The sequence below is a fragment of the Panthera uncia genome (genome assembly GCF_023721935.1).
Source record: "Panthera uncia isolate 11264 chromosome A3 unlocalized genomic scaffold, Puncia_PCG_1.0 HiC_scaffold_11, whole genome shotgun sequence".
In the NCBI taxonomy this organism is placed as follows: Eukaryota; Metazoa; Chordata; class Mammalia; order Carnivora; family Felidae; genus Panthera; species Panthera uncia.
The window spans coordinates 37,288,554-37,306,933 of NW_026057578.1; the positions used below are offsets into that span (position 1 = coordinate 37,288,554).

At 39.2% G+C, this 18,380-nt stretch overlaps 1 long non-coding RNA gene across 2 annotated transcripts in view; it reads left to right on the forward strand.

The window, feature by feature from the left end:
* Nucleotides 1-18,380, forward strand: part of LOC125936821 (uncharacterized) — a 315,020-nt gene that overhangs the window by 223,754 nt on the left and 72,886 nt on the right. The window lies entirely within an intron of this gene.

The following is an 18,380-nucleotide window of genomic DNA, read 5'->3' on the forward strand; positions in this document are numbered from 1 at the left end:
TTGTGGAGGGTCATTCCAACTTTGATATGCTCTTCCATTCTCACCCAAGGCAATGAGCAGAAAAGTTGGTAATCAGGGGGACACTGGTTGTCACATTTCACTTGATCTTGTTGGCCTTAGTTATTGTTGGCCTGGAGTCATTCATGATGTCTCCAGAAGATATATCCAGGTCCTAACTCACAGAACCTGTGACTGTGATCTTATCTAAAAAAATAGTCTTTGCAGAGTAATTAAGCTCAGTATCTCAGGATGAAATAATCTTGGGCCCTAAACCCAGTGAAAACTATCCTTATAAGAAATTCCCGGAAAAGAAGAGGCTAAGTGACAGCAGAGGCAGAGGCTGGAGTGATACAGCGACTAGCCAAGGAATGCCAACAGCTTCCAGAAGCTGGATGGGGCAAGGAATGAAATCTCCCCTAGAGCCTTTGTGGACATCTTGATTTTGAACTTCTGGCCTCTAAGGGGTGTCTGGGTGGCTCAATGGATTAAGCGTATGACTCTTCATTTTGTGTCTCTCAGGTCATGAGCTTGCGGTTCATGAGTTCAAGCTGTAGGTTGGGCTCTGTGCTGGCAGTGCAGAGCTTGCTTGGGATTCTCTCGTTTTCCCTTTTTCTCTGCTTCTCCCCTGATTGTGCTCTCTCTCTCTCTCTCTCTCTCATAAATAAATAAACTAAAACTAAAAAAGCCTGCCTGAATTTCTCTGGCCTCCAGAATGGTGAGAGAATGTATTTCTGTTGTTTTAAGCCACCAAGCTTGTGGTAATCTGTCACAACAGCTGTAGGAAACTCATATAGTCAATGTAGGTTGTAAATTCCATAAAAGCAGGGTCTAAGTGATGTCCTGGAGTGTGGCTCCCATATAAAGAGAGGGCCAAATTGATGTGATTTAATCAGGCAAGTTTGAGAATGGAACTAAGTTATGAAAGTGTCTACTGTAGAAATATCCTTATTTCTAGCGTTCGTGTGGCATCTGAAGCAAGGCAGGGGCAGCCATATTTCTCTATTAGAAGACAAGAACTGAAGTGTTTTGGGGAGCTGTTCGGTTAGATGACAACAATCATACTCGTGAGGGGCCTGACAGTAAACCAAGAAATTAAATAAGGCCAGTTTACACCTACATTTTTCCTGCAGTTGTTCCTTCTTCCCTCATAGAGATGTCCTCATGTACACAAAACTCAATTTCTCACCCCAGTGCTTAGTTCACCTCAGACTGTGTAATCAGGGCAGGGATGCTGTGTGGATTCACATTTCCTCTCATGCTGAAAGAAAGTGACCTTGGAACTCTCTGGCACTTGAGCCACCATAAATTTCTCCCATTGCCAGAGAACAGCACAGGCCAACTGCAGGGAGCGGTTGTTTTATTTCTCCAAATACTGATGAAAGGCTGTTGTGCTGTGGTAATTCAGCTTCAGATTTGCCAGAAAAAAAAACAAAAAACAAAAACTCACTCTCACTCCTCAGTAATAAAACTGGGTGGCTGGAAAAATGCAAAGACACTGAAAGGGACATTCATCAAGGTGTAGATGCTATTTCATGAAAACAAAATATGCCAAGCCAGTGGCACTGAGTCATAAGGAGCTGTTTGATCTTGCTCTCCTCATTTTGAGAGCCATGTCCAGAATGGGCAATGTTCTCCACTGTCAGGCTGCATCCTGCCAACTGTTGTAAACAGTCATATGCCATAAAATGAGAGTTTCTATTTCCTCTGTCATTCTCTCTGGAGCATGATTCAGTTCCACCTCTGGCTCTTGCAGAACACCAAGTCTTCTCTGGTATTTAGAAAGGCAGTGCACTGTGAGATCAGGCAGAGGACACAACTTGAGAGTTACCTTTGGAGGCACAGAACCTAACCCGGTCCAGTAAGCCAGGTTCTGGTGGAAAGCAGCTGTAAAGAGGGTTTCTAAATATGCTCCAGGAAAGTCTTCATTAGCATAATTTATTTCAAATGCTAATTATAATCCATACCCTTAGAATACATTGATGAGGACAAGAGCACAGATGAATAATTCTACCACATTCTGATATTTTGGTCTTATTGGAAAGAAATCCTCCTTAAAGCTAGTGGAACTAGACTATAGTCAGCAGAATGGCTTGGAGATAGTTCAGGATTGAATGCAAGTTTTATACTTTCTGAGCAGAACCAGTCATGGAAGTCGAGCAGTTTTGGAGAGAGGAAGTCTTACACTCAAGAGCATTTTAAAAAAATCATTCATTCTGTAAATATGAATAGTGCACCCACCATTTGACCAGAAGTTCATGTGTGCTATGAAAGATAAAGTATAATATACATTTCATTTTCTACACTATACAATCTATTAGATAATAACAGGCATACTTTTCTGAAAAGTTAAAAAAGTAAAAGAGCAATCATAAGGCAGTACCTAGTTAATTGACTAATTAATAAAACATATAATAAGTTATGTGTTTGTAGGTAAGAAAGAAATGACCAGATGGAAGGAACCTAGGTCTTCTTTCAGGCAATCTGTTTTCAAGCTCCCTTTTATTTTGTCTCTTTTTACCTATGGGTTTTGGGTCAGTAAGTTAACAACCTCTGTGAGCCTCAACTTCATCAGGATGTCTGTGTGAATTTTGAAGGTGTTTGGAAAATGAAATATAGTGTATATGCAATACCTCGCACATCATGGGTGTTCAGATGCATTGTTGCTTTCTTATCATTACTTCTTTTCTCCTCTGGCCCACACTTTCTTAAGAAGGGATACTCTGGATCAGATTCTCATGAAGTGTTTCACAGTCTCTAGGATAGAATTTGTGACACTTGCAGATGTTTTGAGTAGGAGGTGCTGATTAAAGAAACAAAAGGTGCTAAAGAAAGGGTTCCCATCATCTAGGTGGTCCAGAAGGTTGGTCAAGTTTCTGACTTATCACAGAGGTAGTGGTGTTCCTAACCAGACCCTAAAATGAGGACCCAGAAAGGGTCTTATGTGGAAAATTTCCTTCCTTAAATTCAGATCTCATGTCCTTGGTTATGTTAATTATGTTTGAGCATTAAATTAGTTCTAAATTTCCCAGTTCTCAGGGGAGTAATGGAAACACAGCAGATAATGCAATTTTCATTGACTGATAAAAAGGACATGTGCAGCCTTTCTGGAGATTAAATTCTAAAACTTAAAGGGTGTGGTCATAAAAAGTGAGAATGTATTTACATGTTGCTTTTAAAAGTGTGCTTTATCTCTTGGCTTCCCATATGTGGCCTCCAGCAATTCTAGCAATAGTTGAAGGTGGAGTAGAAAAATACACACCTGGTGGATATGACCTTTAGGGAATTATGACTCAGGAGGAAACCTGGTAAGATCCAGATGTGTGTACCTAAGAATCGAAATAAATGTGAACAACATTAGCATTTGTGAGATAAATGGAGAATGGAAAGAAAACAGGGTGCAGAAACAGAGTAGCTTTCATTATGAAATCTTCATAAAGGATTAAGATATGAACAGTAGTGGAAGTATAGACATTGGGATAAGGCCAAAGACACTGGCCCAGACCAGATGCCAAAATTTAGGATGGTTTTTGTGACAAAATGGATTGAAGTGAGCCACTAGTTAAAGTCCAGGTGAATGTAAGGAAATTATGACCCAGTATTACTGCCAGTCAATGATAGCTGAATTCATTCACAAAGGAATTTTCTTCAATGACCAAAGAAAGTAAGCACAACCAGTCTTGTGTTAGACAGGAATAGAGATAGCCTGAGAGGAGACTAGCTGATGCTAGAATCACTTTCTATCATGTAAATTATTTTTCAGTTTAAGGGGTAGAAGTAGTGTCTTAGAGAAGTCACAAGGTGGTCAGGTTTCTACAAGAAACAAAAATGTATGAAAGAAGCCTCAAAGGCACAAATCATTGAATGATGATGCTTCCTCACTGTTCCATTGAGTATAAATGATAAAAAATCACCCAGTCTAGAAAATATATGGTGAAACCTCTTGCTGGTCAATTTTCTAGTGGATACATTCAATGCCAGTTAACTGTAAGGAAAAATATAAACCAATGAGTTGTCTATTTTTCCTTTGGTTCTGATTTATGAGAGGTTGAAATATTTAAAATGAGCTAGTCCTCCTTTAAGGAACTTCTTTATACTGATTGTACATTGGAACTACCTCGATAGCTTTTAAAGAAGCACAAGCGTTGGTTGACCCCATTCTCTGGCACAAGTGTTTGAAAACCTGCCCAGGTGATTCCAGTGGGTAAACAAGGTTGATAAATTTGTAAACTAAAAAAGGTGGGGTGAGGAAATGAGATGTGACCGGGAATAGTAACATCAGTAATAAAGAATGTGGCTGACTGAAAAATCCTGATATTCTAAGAAGTGAGTCTATTTCCCTTCCCTTGAATCTGCACTGCCTTGGTGATTTATTTTGGTCACTAGGTTGTGGTAGAAGTGACATGAGGTGAGTCTCAGAGCTTCAGTACAGTTTCTGCGTTCATGCTTTTGGAATATTCTTTTTGCCATGTAAGGAAGCTTGGGCTAGACTATTAGATCATGAGTGATCACATAGACAGATGTCCAATTACGAGGCAGCACCAACCTCCAGCCATGTGAGTGAACTCATCTTGGCTCATTCAATCCCAGTAGCCCCTTTCATCTGAGCCTGATCAAATTGTCTTTCAGCTTTGCCGTCTTTTTCCCCTTTGAATAAGGAAACTAGTTATTACCATGTCATGAGGATGCTCAAGCATCCTACGGGGAAGTCCTATATGGTGAGAATCTGAGTTATCTTGCCAACAGCCATGTATGTGTACCATGTTGGGAGAAGATCCTCCAGCCCCAGTCAAGCTTTCTGATGAATGCAGACCCTACCAAGATTCTGATGTCAACTTCATGAGAGATCCAAGCAAAAACCACGCAGCTAAGCTGGACCCAAATTCCTGACCCACAGAAACTATACAAATGTCAATGGTTTTCATTTTAAGTCATTAAGTCTTGGAGCCATTTGTTATGCAAGAATAAATAACTAATGCAAAGATCTTTATTTCTGAATGGATTGCACCTAAGAAAATCAGCCTAATGTGTCAGGTTAAAGCATGTAAATGGAAGGAGAATAATTCAGCATCTAGAATTGAAGGTCATGGTCTAAGGTCAATGGCTGGGTGGTGAACTAGATTAGCAGTGCTTTGTAGCTTAGGGAAATGGAAAATGGTATACCTATTAGGAGTGCCAGGTGGTTATCCTAGCAAATGTTAATCCTGTCTGGGAACAGAATTTAGTCCTGCCAGAGGTGAAAATCTGCCACTAGATGGGAATTTAGGAACTTCAGGTATATAGATTGGAAAACTGTTAAGTTGATAGACTGACCATTATACATACCTCCAGGGAACAAAGAAACCACTTAGCTTAAAGGAAATAACATAGAAACTCATGTTAAGAGGTGATAAAGAGAAATGTATCATTTGGGACCCAAACACTAACCAAGTCCCAAACTAAGAAAGGAAAATGAGTTGAGAGAATGAGGGGGGAAGTCATACAACAGAACCAGGATGGAGAAAGAGAAAGAAAGTCATAAGTGAAGAGAACAATGTTTGAAAGCAACTAGTACGTTATTTTAAAGCAAATAAGTTAGGAGAGTTTTTATCCTTCTATCTTAATGGCTATGACTATAACCAAGAATGTCACAGTGTACAATAACACCAGGAAAAAATAGGGATAAAATGTGCAGGTACAATGAAAGTGAATAATTTCAATGAAGGATGCTGATATGTAAATTTCAAACAGATTGTCAGTTTCTCTGAAAATTCCTGAGAGAACAGCCCACATACAAGGTAGAGTGGAAAACTGCAAACAGCTCAGCAGCTAAGTAGAAACAGAGGAGCAAAAATAAATGAACATTAAGTTACCAAAATAGAGGCTTATGGGCTATGGAATTTTGAGACATAAGTCTTTGTGATTTACTTTGCCAGAAGGTGTAATTAATTGCTGAATGCTGTGAGAAAGCAGAGACAAAGGGAGATTGTTGGATTCTCCACCTCACGTCCCAGACACTCACAACCATCTTGATCAGGGTACAGAGTTTCCATTATGCAAGATGAATAAGTTCTAGAGATCCAATGTACTACAATTTGACTCTGGTTAACAACACCATATTGTGGACATGCAATTTGCTGAGAAGGTAGATTTTATGTTCTCCCCACACACACAAAAGAAATGGAAAACAAGGGGCGCCTGGGTGGCGCAGTCGGTTAAGCGTCCGACTTCAGCCAGGTCACGATCTCGCGGTCCGTGAGTTCGAGCCCTGCGTCAGGCTCTGGGCTGATGGCTCGGAGCCTGGAGCCTGTTTCCGATTCTGTGTCTCCCTCTCTCTCTGCCCCTCCCCCGTTCATGCTCTGTCTCTCTCTGTCCCAAAAATAAAAAATAAAAAACGTTGAAAAAAAAAATTAAAAAAAAAAAAAGAAATGGAAAACAAAAGACAATGGTTATCTATCGGAGTGGATCACTATGTTAATTAACTTGAATCTTGTGATTACTTCACAAAATATATACGTATATCAAAACATCAAGTTGTACACCTTACATATAGATAATTTTTATTTGTCAACTGTACCTCAAGAAAGCTGGAAAAAAATTGCAATGAATGGCATCTCCATGTTGCAGTCTTCAATAGAAATATTCCAAGAGGGCATCTTTAAATAAATGGAACCACAATTAAAATAAATGAAAAAATAAATTGAAAATGAAGGGAAGAAAGATAAAAACAAAAAGCTGTTACAGGAATATGCATCAAAGGAGGAATTAATCTGGTTAGCAGAAGAATATTTATTATATTTATGCTTTTGAAGAAGCAACATGATTACTAGTGGAAAAATCAATATTAGACTCCAGGACGTCTGACTTCAAAGTCTGTGCTTTTAACCATCATGTGATGCTACCAAATAAAACTAAAAAATAAGGAGGAAACAGAGAACATAATGGCTTAAGAAATAAAAATTTGCTTTATATTTGCCTATCTACGTCTATCTATCTATCTATCTATCTATCTATCATCTACCTTTCCAACAATTGTTCCTTTGAATAAATCAGTTACACATATAAAGCACTAACTCACACAAATTGGGGGAAAAGGAAATGTAAGCATACTACAAATTAGAAGAACGAGGAATTAGCCAAAAATCAGAAGACAATATTAGAAAATCATAATGGAAGACCTTGTTGAACTATACAAATAAATCTGAAAACCTGGTAGAAATTGAAAATTTGAATGATTACAGATTAGCTCAAGATAGATTAAAGAAAAACTTTAAATAAACCAATGACCATAGGATAAAATAAAATAGTTCTGAAAGCATTGCATATCAAGCCCCTGAAAACAAATGCCAGACTGATATAGTTTCATGGGTTCAATTCTATGAATATTTTGAAGAAGATATAAATCCAACCTTATTAAAACTGTTTCATAGAATACAGAAAGAAGAAAGACTTCCGAATATTTTTCCTTCAGTCAGGATGACTTTTATGACATCCTCTCCTAAAAGGTAAAAATAACACAGAGTCGCAGAATGACAGAGGAAAATCCAGTCTACTGTCAATATAAAGCCAAGGATATCCCTTTAAAATGTAGATTGTTCTTGGGAACTGCTATACTTGTATATTGAATTTCCTGGATTGATCCTCAAATTTTTCTGGTCTTTAAAAAACATTTTTGATCTTTCTGTTTTTCTTCTGGTTCTACTTTCTGGAATTGTTCTTGAACTTACTCCTCTATCCTTTGAATGAGCTCTTTAATTTCTGCTATTTATGTATTTTTAATTTTCAAGGACTCTATGTAGATTTCTGATTTTTCTTTTTATATAGTATTCTATTCCTATTCCCTCTTTGTCATGTCTTCCTTTATCTGTGTGAATATATTAAATGTAGGATCTTTTTTAGCTTTTTTTCCATTTTATAAGTATAGAAACAGACAGGAAACTGATAATGGTAGAATCCTACTGGAAATAAGGCCTAGGGGGAAGACAGTCTTTAATTTTTTATTTCATATCCTTTCTTACTATTTGAATCTTTTACAATATGTATGTATTACTTTTATAGTGATATTAGTAATAATAATAATGAGGAAGAAGAGAAGGAGGAAGAAAAGTCATTAGATAAACACTTTGACCTTTGACCAATACATTTCTAATGCTCATACAGCACCAAGAAAAGGAATATCCTTAATACCAGCAGAGGCCTGGACAGAGAATTCAGGTTTCATCAGGCAACTTAATGTCCCTCTGCATTCTATAGTAGTTCTTCTATGCATAATTTAGAGTCCTTGTAATGAGTTCTACTAACCTTATATTATCTATTGCAGAGTGGGATTTTGATGAAGGTTTTTAATGTGATCTGGACTTTCATTCATCCGTAGTTATGCTACTTGTGTCTTGTATTGCAATCTTGAGTCCCATTAGTCTACCATGAAGCAATCTAAAGGGTAAACTTTCAATTATCCTCATTTGGTAGTTTCTACTTTGACTACTGGGCCTCAAAAATGACCTGTTTCCTTGCATAAACCTTACGAGTTTTCTTGGCAGACATGACATGGGAGGCTAGCCGTCACTCTGAAAGGAGTGTATGGCAAAGCAAGGTTGCTTGACCTTATGTATCCAAGTTGGATGCAAGCTCACATGCATCACGTTTGAAACAATTTGGGGCAGACCACTCCTGGCCTAGGCCAATCTTCCATATGCCAATTTGTTTAAGCAGACACAACTAAGAGCACAGAGCACGTACAGAGGATATTGAGTAGTCAGGCCCTGAAATTCTGCACTCAGCTGAGGGAACCCCAAAGAGGAGGGCCACGAGTGTTGCCAAAAGCTGATTTTTTTACTAAGGTTCTTCCAAGAATTTCAGACTCCGTACTGTCCCCACACCCTTGGCTTCCACTTGGCTCTGCCAATTTCCATAGCCCAGGGCTCTATGGGTCCTGACACTGATTCTAAAGTATACTTTCATCCTACTCCCTTCTGTTTTATTCTATTTTTTTTTCAGTAGAATCTTTAGGAACTTTCTCTTCCTCATTACTGTAGGGCTTACTTGCATCTCCCATGGCAACATTGCTAAGTAGAAACAATTTGCTTATGGTGCCTTCCCCATCAACACAATCAAAATTGATGCTAACCTTTGAGATCTCTGTTCACTGTTCATTCATTCAACAAACATTAATTGTCCAGTTACTATACACCTGGTACCCTTCTGAGCACTGGAGATATGATGATGAACAAAAGAGACAAAATCCCTGCTACCATGGAGATCTGTTTTACCAAGTGTGTCCTTAGAATCAAAGCTTGTAATAGCATACAGTATATTTTGTTCCCAAAGGAATTATCTTTAAACAGGTGACCTTTAAACAGGTGCTCAAGGAGTATCCAAGATCTTAAGGAATTAAGTCAAATGACAACAGATTGGAGCAAACTAACTATAATCTATTATAGGAAATGTGGTAGTGGTAGAACATATCTTCAAAAATAATGTTTCCTGTTGGGCTATTTTATTTTTCTAATGCAGCCTGTTACAGCAGAAAGAGCCCTGGATTTGGCATCAACAGACATAGGTTCCAAGTCTGTTTCTGCTCTGTGGTGTGTTTTTGGCCAATTATTTCACCACTCTTGGCATCGGTTCCCCCTCACCCTCCAAACCAACACACCCTGTAAAAAGGGAATTCTAATATCCGTTGAGAAAAAGTAGTGAGATAATGTATGTTTAGAAGCCTAGGCTGGCCTGGTGCAAAATAAGGGCTCAGTGTATGGGTGTACTCTCTGTGGAATGGGCAAGGGTAGGCAGAGCCCTTGTTTCCAGCAGGGCAGCATCCAACATCCAGGTCCTGCAGGTCTTGTGGGGCTGTGACCATGCCTTGTGGGGAGAGCAGCTTGGGACACACTGGGGAGCCCAACCTGAGGTGGTGAGACCACCTCAGGCTGGGGGCTGGCCACTTTTCAACTAGCTCTTCTGATCCACGAAACCCTTCACTAGAGCCATTTTCTTATGAAGCTGTCTTTCTTTGCTTACTGCGCTGTGTTTGGAATGGAAGTCTGTGCTCACTTCATGCAGGCCCTTTTAATGACACACTCCGGTGTCCTCAGGAAAAAGATGGAGAAAAGCCACTTTCCTCACTTTGGAGGAACAAGAGGAGAGGCGAGCTTGACTGAGGACATGCACAGGCATTTTACAGCAGCTTAATTTTCCACTATTATAAAATGAATTCTATCCTCTTTGCTTCTGTGATTCAGAGGAAAAAGAACCATTAGACACAAAGCGAAAGGTCCATTAAAATGACTGCGCTGTGGGAAACTCCCTGCAACAAACCTTACGGAAGTTTACATGGGATGATGTAAGAGGGAGAAAACCCGAGGCATAAACTTGGAGCCTCCTGAAATGGACTTGAACCTGGGTTCACAGAAGGCAGGGTGAGATTCAGTTCCCACAGGCTTCAATGGGAAGTTCATGCTGGTCAAAAAAATAATAATAGTACAAATAAATAGATAGCAAAAGGAACCTTTCATGAAAAAGAGATGAGTGATCGATGGACTTAGTATCTCTAGGCAGGGTAACCATTATTTGGGCTGGTTATTTCTATTGTATCAGGAAAGAAGAGAAAGAAAGGAAAAAGAAAAAAGAAAGAGCAAAATTTGTATATGGTATATATTTTGTGTTAAAATTTGGGGGAAAAATCATTAAACTTACCCATTCATCCCAATGATGGATACAATTATGTATTTAGATATGTTGACAACAAAAATATATGTGTATGTTGGAATATCAGGGCTTTGCAATGACAGGTAGTAGGTCTTAAAAGCACTAGAAATTATTTTTTTTATTTTATATGTTATCAAAATGATACCCAATATTCTTTTTAAAAAATGCTTATTTATTTTTGAGAGAGAGAGAGCACACCCATGCCTGCCAGTAGTGCATGCGCACGAGTGGTGGAGGGGCAGAGAAAAGGGGGGACACAGGATCTGAAGCAGCTTCTACACTGACAGCAGTGAGCTCGATGCAGGGTCAAACTTGCAAACCATGAGATTATGACTTGAGCCAAAGTCAGATACTTAACTGAGTGAGCCACCCAGTTGGCTCAGTACCTAAAGTATTATGGAGAAGGAAGAACATATTCCTTGAAAAAATATCTTAATTTTCATATAACATTAACATTTCTCAACATTTCTTAGTAAAGGACAATAAAATTACTGGGTCCTATTGGGATTGGCTTATGAAGACCTCAGTTTAAATGGCTGTTCTTACTTGAAAGGCATCTTCAGAATGGATTTAGGTAGAATTTCTTGGTTGCAGAGTTCACTAGTTAGCTAGCTCTCTTCAAGTGGGAAAAGGTTTTAGACCAGACCATTGGCGTTTAGGGTAAAGACAAAGAAATAAAGCTTCTCTCTGCTAGACATGTTACAAACATGTTTTGAAAATATTTGAGTAGTTATGAAAAAGCAAATTCATAGTGTTGCTTGTCTGTAATTTATTAAAGCAATTATAGCAATGGAAAACTAAGACCTCACTTTGATGTTTATGTATATATATCTGTATGTGTATATATATGTATCCATATATGTGGACATACATGTGTATATGTGATACATGTATATGTTTGTATGAACGTGTGTAGGCACGTGTATAATATATATAGCTAATGTATATCTGTATCTGTCTATCTGTGTAACTATCTATCTACTTAATGTATATCTGTATCTATCTATATATACACACACAAATATATATGTGTGTGTATATATATATATATATATGCATATATATATGGTTACTTTATATACCACATATACTCTCATATACTCTCTATATATGTGTATCTATCTATATCTGTATCTAATCTATATCTATATCCTCTCTCTCTCTCTCTCTCTCTCTCTCTCTCTCTCTCCCCTGTGGTTACTTGCTTCTGCCCTGTGGTGTAAGGGAGTAGAGGTGTTTAATGATGCCTACTGATGTGAAATTTAAGTGCTTTCCTGCTTTCTTCAACTTATTGGGATTCATGGGAGAGAGGAAGGAAACCTTGAACTCTCCAGTGTCTCGATTCTTCTCAGCTGCTAAAGGATGAGTGCCTGAACTGGGTTAATGTTTGACCAAACTGGTACCTTAGTACGGGTTAGGATGTGTGACTTGAGGCTTGTTTAATAAAGGATATCTCAAGAGTGTAGTCATAGGATGCCAAGTGCGACCCAGGGGTCTATCCAATTGTCAACAGGAAGTTTGGCATGTTCATAAGAATAAGTAATATGATTATTTCTTTTATACACAGTTCACAAGGCTGAAATGTTAGATTAGTTTTAATTTTCACAGAAACACTTTAGGTACTTAATGTTTTTCTCAGAAATTTTGCTTGTGTTTAAAGAACTGGGTCGGTCAGTTCATCTTGACTAATATTATATTTATTGAAGTGGTTGGTCTTGGCAATGGTGTTTTCAATAGTCAAACAATAAAATCAGTTGCTTGTGTTTTGTTTGTTTGTTAAATTGTCTTTTATTCTTACTGGCATATACTGTTATATCCCAATTGATGAAAATGGATGAATGATTTAGAAATACTTCATTAAAAATAAAAATGCTACTAAAAACATGAGATTATCTCCAGATAAAATCATGCCATAAATAGTAACTAGGTCTTCAGTGTGAATACAGAATATGATTCTATATGTACTGGTAACTTCACATATGTAGCTAAAATTGAACAGGGCAAATGGGAAATAAGATTGTTAATATCAAAAATCAAACCTTTATTGGACTAGTGAAGCTTCCATCTCCAAAAATGTAACTTTTGAAAATATGTTCTGAAGCCATCTATATTTTCATGTCATTTTCAGATAAATTAAAGAAACTTGTACTTATTTTTCAAATCAAATGCAAACTAATGGATCAGAACAAAATGAAAATTTTTATCTCTAAAGTCAAAGAAGGGATAAGAATGAGAACTGCATAATTTAGTTTTTCTCTTTATAGCAAAAGCTAATGTCAATCTTATTATTGCCAAAATGCTTGTAAAACTGCCATAAAATTAATGATAAGTAGAAGGCACAGAAAGGAGGTTGAACAAGCCATTACCAAAACAAACCATTACCCAAATTCCTTTCTCCATTGATATTGTTGGATATATTTCTTACAGTAGCAAGCTGTTAAGATTAATGCAATCCCAATTTGACTCAAAAACATCTCATCAAAGGAGCCCCCTAACCCCCTCTCCACCTCCTCAGGTTGATCTGTTTCTCCCTCTGAGTAGTTTCAGTTATCTGGCATACTTCCATGTGTACATATTGCTTGATCATCTACCTCTGAGTGTCACAAAATCATCATATTACAGGGACCGGTTGGGTATCCTTGGTAAATTTGTTTGAATCAGCTCAGGTCTTCTTGAGAGGTAACAATTATGCTAGTTGGTTTTCTTCCAAGTGAGTACAAATCTTATTATACCTTTGTGAACAGAACTATGTAAAAATCACATGCTTCTTTCTTAAAGTTGATTTTATAGACACCAGTTGGGATTGGATTAAGCTGATCTGTGTTTTCCCCGTCCTTGTGTTTTTGATTCAAGGCAAAAGCCAATTTTCTTCATTTACTTATGTCTATTTATTTTAGGATATTATGTGAACTTGAACATTCTGTTGTATTTTATTGTTCCTTCAGCTCTGCACCATTATATTTGCTCTCTAACTATTGTTGAGTGTGATAACCAGTGTTCCAGTTTACAGTTGGATGAAACCAGAAATGTATAGTACTTTGTACAACACCTCGCTCCTTATCCCTGCCCTTCTTTCTCCTTACTCCTTCTGTCCTGTGCAGAAGAGAGTTAGTATGTTTCCTTTTGCCACTTGTCCTCAAAGGATCTCATTTGCCCTGAGTTTGGGTGCCAAGAAATTGTCCTGTGATCTCTGTTTGCAGTCTGTCTTCACCTTGTACCCAACTCACAAGTCCTTGGCACCTCCTCACTTTCCTCAAAAAAGAAAAAAAAAAATTCCAGCCAGGCTAAATATATTAGAGAGGAGTAGAAAATTTCCTGAATCTTCCAAAAGGAAAATGCAGAAGGGTTCTTGTTTTCTTCTACACACCCACCAGCATTTGTTCCAGACCTCTGCTCCCCAGGGGATCTTTATTTATGTTTATTTATTTTTGAGAGGGAGAGAGAGAGAATACATGCCTGCACGAGTGGGGGAGGGGCAGAGACAGAGGGGAGACAGAGGGTCAGAAACCAACTCTGTGCTGACAGCAGAGAGCCCAACACAGAGCCCTACTTGGGGCTCAAAGTCAAGAACCGTGAGAGCGGGGCTCGAACTCAGGAACAGTGAGATCATTACTTAAGCCAAAGTGCAACGCTTAACTGACTGAGCCATCCAGGTACCACTGCCACCCCACCCCCAGCCCCTGGATCTTAAAGTCCCCTCTGGCATAGCCAGTAGCTCTTCTCACCATGCCACTTGCCCAGCCAGAGTCTACACCTGGCCTCTATTACTGCTCCTTCTTGTGGGGTTTTTGCTAACACTCCAAACATATATTCAAGTGAGTCTTTCCAACAAATGCAATTCTCTAGCGAGAGGAGGTCTAATTAGGAAAGAAAAAAAGTCCCCTGTTATTATAGCAGGCAAGCCAGCAAGCAGAGAGAAGGGTTTATTTAATACAAAAGAGCTTCCTTGTGCTTAGTAGGGAAACTATTTCTACCAGTAATTTGTGGATCTGGAGCTCCTCTAGCTTTTAGGGTCTAACTAATTGTGTAAACTTGATTTGTTTCATTTGAAACTTGGCTGTGATTTCCTGTCAGGAGGAAAACAAGAGAAACTCCAACTACACATTCATCCCCTGATCACCTGTCAGCCTCACAGGAACAAGCATCTTGCAATTTGTCCCTGCCCAGGCACTTCATCTTCAAACAGAAACTGCATCTTAATTATAGCCTTTAATGGGCTGTTTCACTCCAGGATCAATATGTCTGACAAAAACCAAGCTCCGCTAAAAGCTCATTAATTCACATCCGACTAATTCAGGATTTGTGATGATTTTGGCAGGGACCAAGCTGAAGTTTACCTCTTGTACAACTGGTTACAAAGGTTTAGCTTGGCCAATTAATGGGGAAGAACAGAGTTGCCAAGGAAGTATTTACAGAGTATCTCTGTGCATGGAGATAACAGGCTGATTGTAGCTTCTAGACTGCTAGACAACTACTAGCAACCCCCAGTTAACCACTGTTTTGTATTAGCATCCTAGACTTGGGAGCTACAAAGTACGCTGCCTCGGAAAGTATCTACAGATCCACTAATTTTATTGCCTTGTGGTTGATGCCTTTGGTATATGGCATCACATCCCTCATCCCAAGTCTGATTTCAGCCACAGCTGCAGGTGGGCATTTCCACATGAGGTCAAGTTCATGGCAGAGTCCGATTGCCAGCATTGGATGTGCAGGTCTTTATGCCTTTTTGCTCAGGGCTTCCTCTGAATCTGCAGGAAGAACAGGCCAGAAGTGTAGAGGGTTAATACCTGCAGAGAAAAATGCTCTACCAATTCAAGGTGGTGGACAGACTGATGGACACTCTGAGAGGCATTTTGAAAGCTTCTCAGAAGTGCTGACAGAAGTGAGCCCCTGTGGCCAACAACTGTGACCTTGATTATGTGCACTTGTATTGGCTTTACCTGCTTTCCTGTTTTACTGTGCTCAATCTATGGCATCACTTCACAAATAAACTACCTGCCTCCACTCTGCTTTGGGGGAAACCCAAACTAAGGCACCCACTCCTACAAAATTATCTATGAAACTATGTGTGTGTTTGAAATGTTTGCTCATTCCTTTATCCACTCATTCCTTAGAAAGTGCATTTCTTTCTTGTGCTTCTTGGGTTTGGTACAGTCTTTCAGCCATAGTGTTGAACAGGCAATGTCTATCTTCTTTTTTCTTGTCTGCACTTAGAAAATTCTTTTCCTTGTCCCTGATGTCCCTTCCTTGTGTCCTCTGCAGCTGCCTATCCAGTGCTGATCTATCACTGGTACCATTCCTCTGCCTCATCCTTTTTCTCAAAATCAGCATAAGTTATTCCCCCTTCTACTTTATCTTCCACTCAGTGTTCTGTTTCTTAGTAACCTAACCTCTGCTAGCTAATATAGTAGATGAATCCACGTCAGAAGATCTCATTTTTTATATTACTCTGAGAAGGTAATAAGTATGTGGTTTAAGCAGGACCTTCTAAGCAATTGGAGCCCTTCCATGATCACTCAAGCCATGCCTGTATTTAAGCACATGTACACATGCCAAATGACACTGTTTTCTTGAACTTCAATTGCTGTCCTCTGAATTCTGTGGATCTTGCTTCATCTTCTGGTCTTTGTCTCTTCTTCTTCTTCTTCTTCTTCTTCCCATTATTTAACTCTTTGTTAGTCATGGTGTGATCCAGTGACCAGTAACATCTGTTACACCTGGAAGTGTAATGTCAATGTAGAATCTCAGGGGCCTACACCACATCTACTGAATCACAGAATCTACATTGTTTTAAGTTTATTTACTTATTTTGAGATAGTGAGATAGCATGAACCAGGAGATGGGCAGAGAGGGAGGGAGAAAGAGAGAGAATCCCAAGCAGGCTCTGCACTGACAGTGCAGGGATCAAACTCATGAAACCATGAGATCATGACCTGAGCCAAAACTGAGAGTTGGACACTTAACCAACTGAGCCACCCAGGAGCCCCGACAATCTGCATTTTTAAAAGACTCCCCCAGAGGATTCATAGGCACATTAAAGTTTTATAAATATGGCAACTGATGGAGGTTTCCTAGCTAGACCTGGTTCTTTTCCTCATCTTCCACATGCTCCCAGGTGATGTCTCTGCCTTCATGGCACCAGCTACTTTCCATAAACTGATAACTACAGCAACTCATTTCCAATTCAGATCTCCGTTCCCAGCTCCTGCACATTTGTGCAACTGTCCAATTGCCCACTGGATGTCTATATCTTGGTATATCACAGGTGAACCCACCTCAAGATATGGAAGTGTGGTTGCTCTAGTGAAGCTGTTGCTGATGGGCTAGTCTGGATATTGATATTAATGGGGACCAACTTAAAACTAGTTCAGGTGGTTACTTGTTGCTGTAGTAAAAGAAAACAACCAAAAAAAACCCCACAATCAGTTTTGTCCTCTCTTGAATTTGGAGTCTGGGAGTATTTTATTCTCAAAAATTAATGATTTTTTGAACTCTTACTTCCACCCCCTTCCAAAAAATAGCCTTGTGGGGGATACTGTGGTACTCCTTCAGAGTCCCTCATTAGAATCAATATACCTATCCTTCCGCTATTGGAGATATCTCTGGCTGTATCCCTTCCTGGAAATTGTCTTAGGCTGTAGGAAACTCATTTTCTCAAAGGTACACACTTCTGAGGGAGCAGCCTGTGACCAGTGATCCATATGGATATGGAGGCCTAGTCCCCTTGTCTCAATTTGGAAAAAACTCAGAAGGGCTTATTCTAGCTTCAGAGCTCTCATAGGATCAGTTGAGGCCTCAGTTATAACCACAGCATGGGTTAGACTCTATCTAGCACTCTTGGGCCCACTGTCCCATAGGTACCTCCCTAGAGGACTTCCATACAGCTTCTGCATGAAATACTCCATCCCAGAGCCTATATCCAGAGAATTCAACCTAGGATTCCTTCCTTATTTCCTGTCTTACTGAATGCACCAATATTCGTCCTGTTGCCTAAACCACACAACTAGGGATGGTTTCCGATTCTTCTCTCCCACACATGCCAGTGTTGCATGGATCCCTCCTTTCTATCCCTCTGACCATTTGCCCCAGTTGATGTGTCTCTTTCTTGAACAATCACAGCAGCCTCATAACTTGCTTCCTCATGGCAACCATCATAATATTTCTACAATTAAACAAATAATAGCATTTATAATTCTTCAGTAAGTTTCCATCCCTTCAGCATAAAATCCAGACTTCTTAAGACATCATATAACACCTCTTTGGTTCAGTCAGTACTAGGCTTACTTCTTCCACAGGAGTTATTTCACTGTGTTGCCACAGGTTAGCAGATTTTCTCCATGTGTAGGAGTGGCCTCTTTGATGCTGAGAATGTGTTTTTGTGTATTAGTATCCCTAGAGCCTTGTTCAAAGTGTAGCATCTAGTAGGAACGTGAATGAAAGTTTCCTGCAGACATACGCTTTGTTTCACTGTGTGGGTTATTCCTCCCATCCCACCCATTCCAAACTCAGGAAATGAAATGATTTCACTGTTTGCTTATGTATTTAACCTGTCACTTACCTTTACTTCTTAAGAACAACCATTTAAACTTGAGGGCATGATGATCCATTAGGAATTTGCTGGGGTGACTGGGCAGCCAGGATTTACAGCACTCTGCCGATGTGATTCTTTTTATGCATCCTGTAAATTTTAGTTATAGCTACAC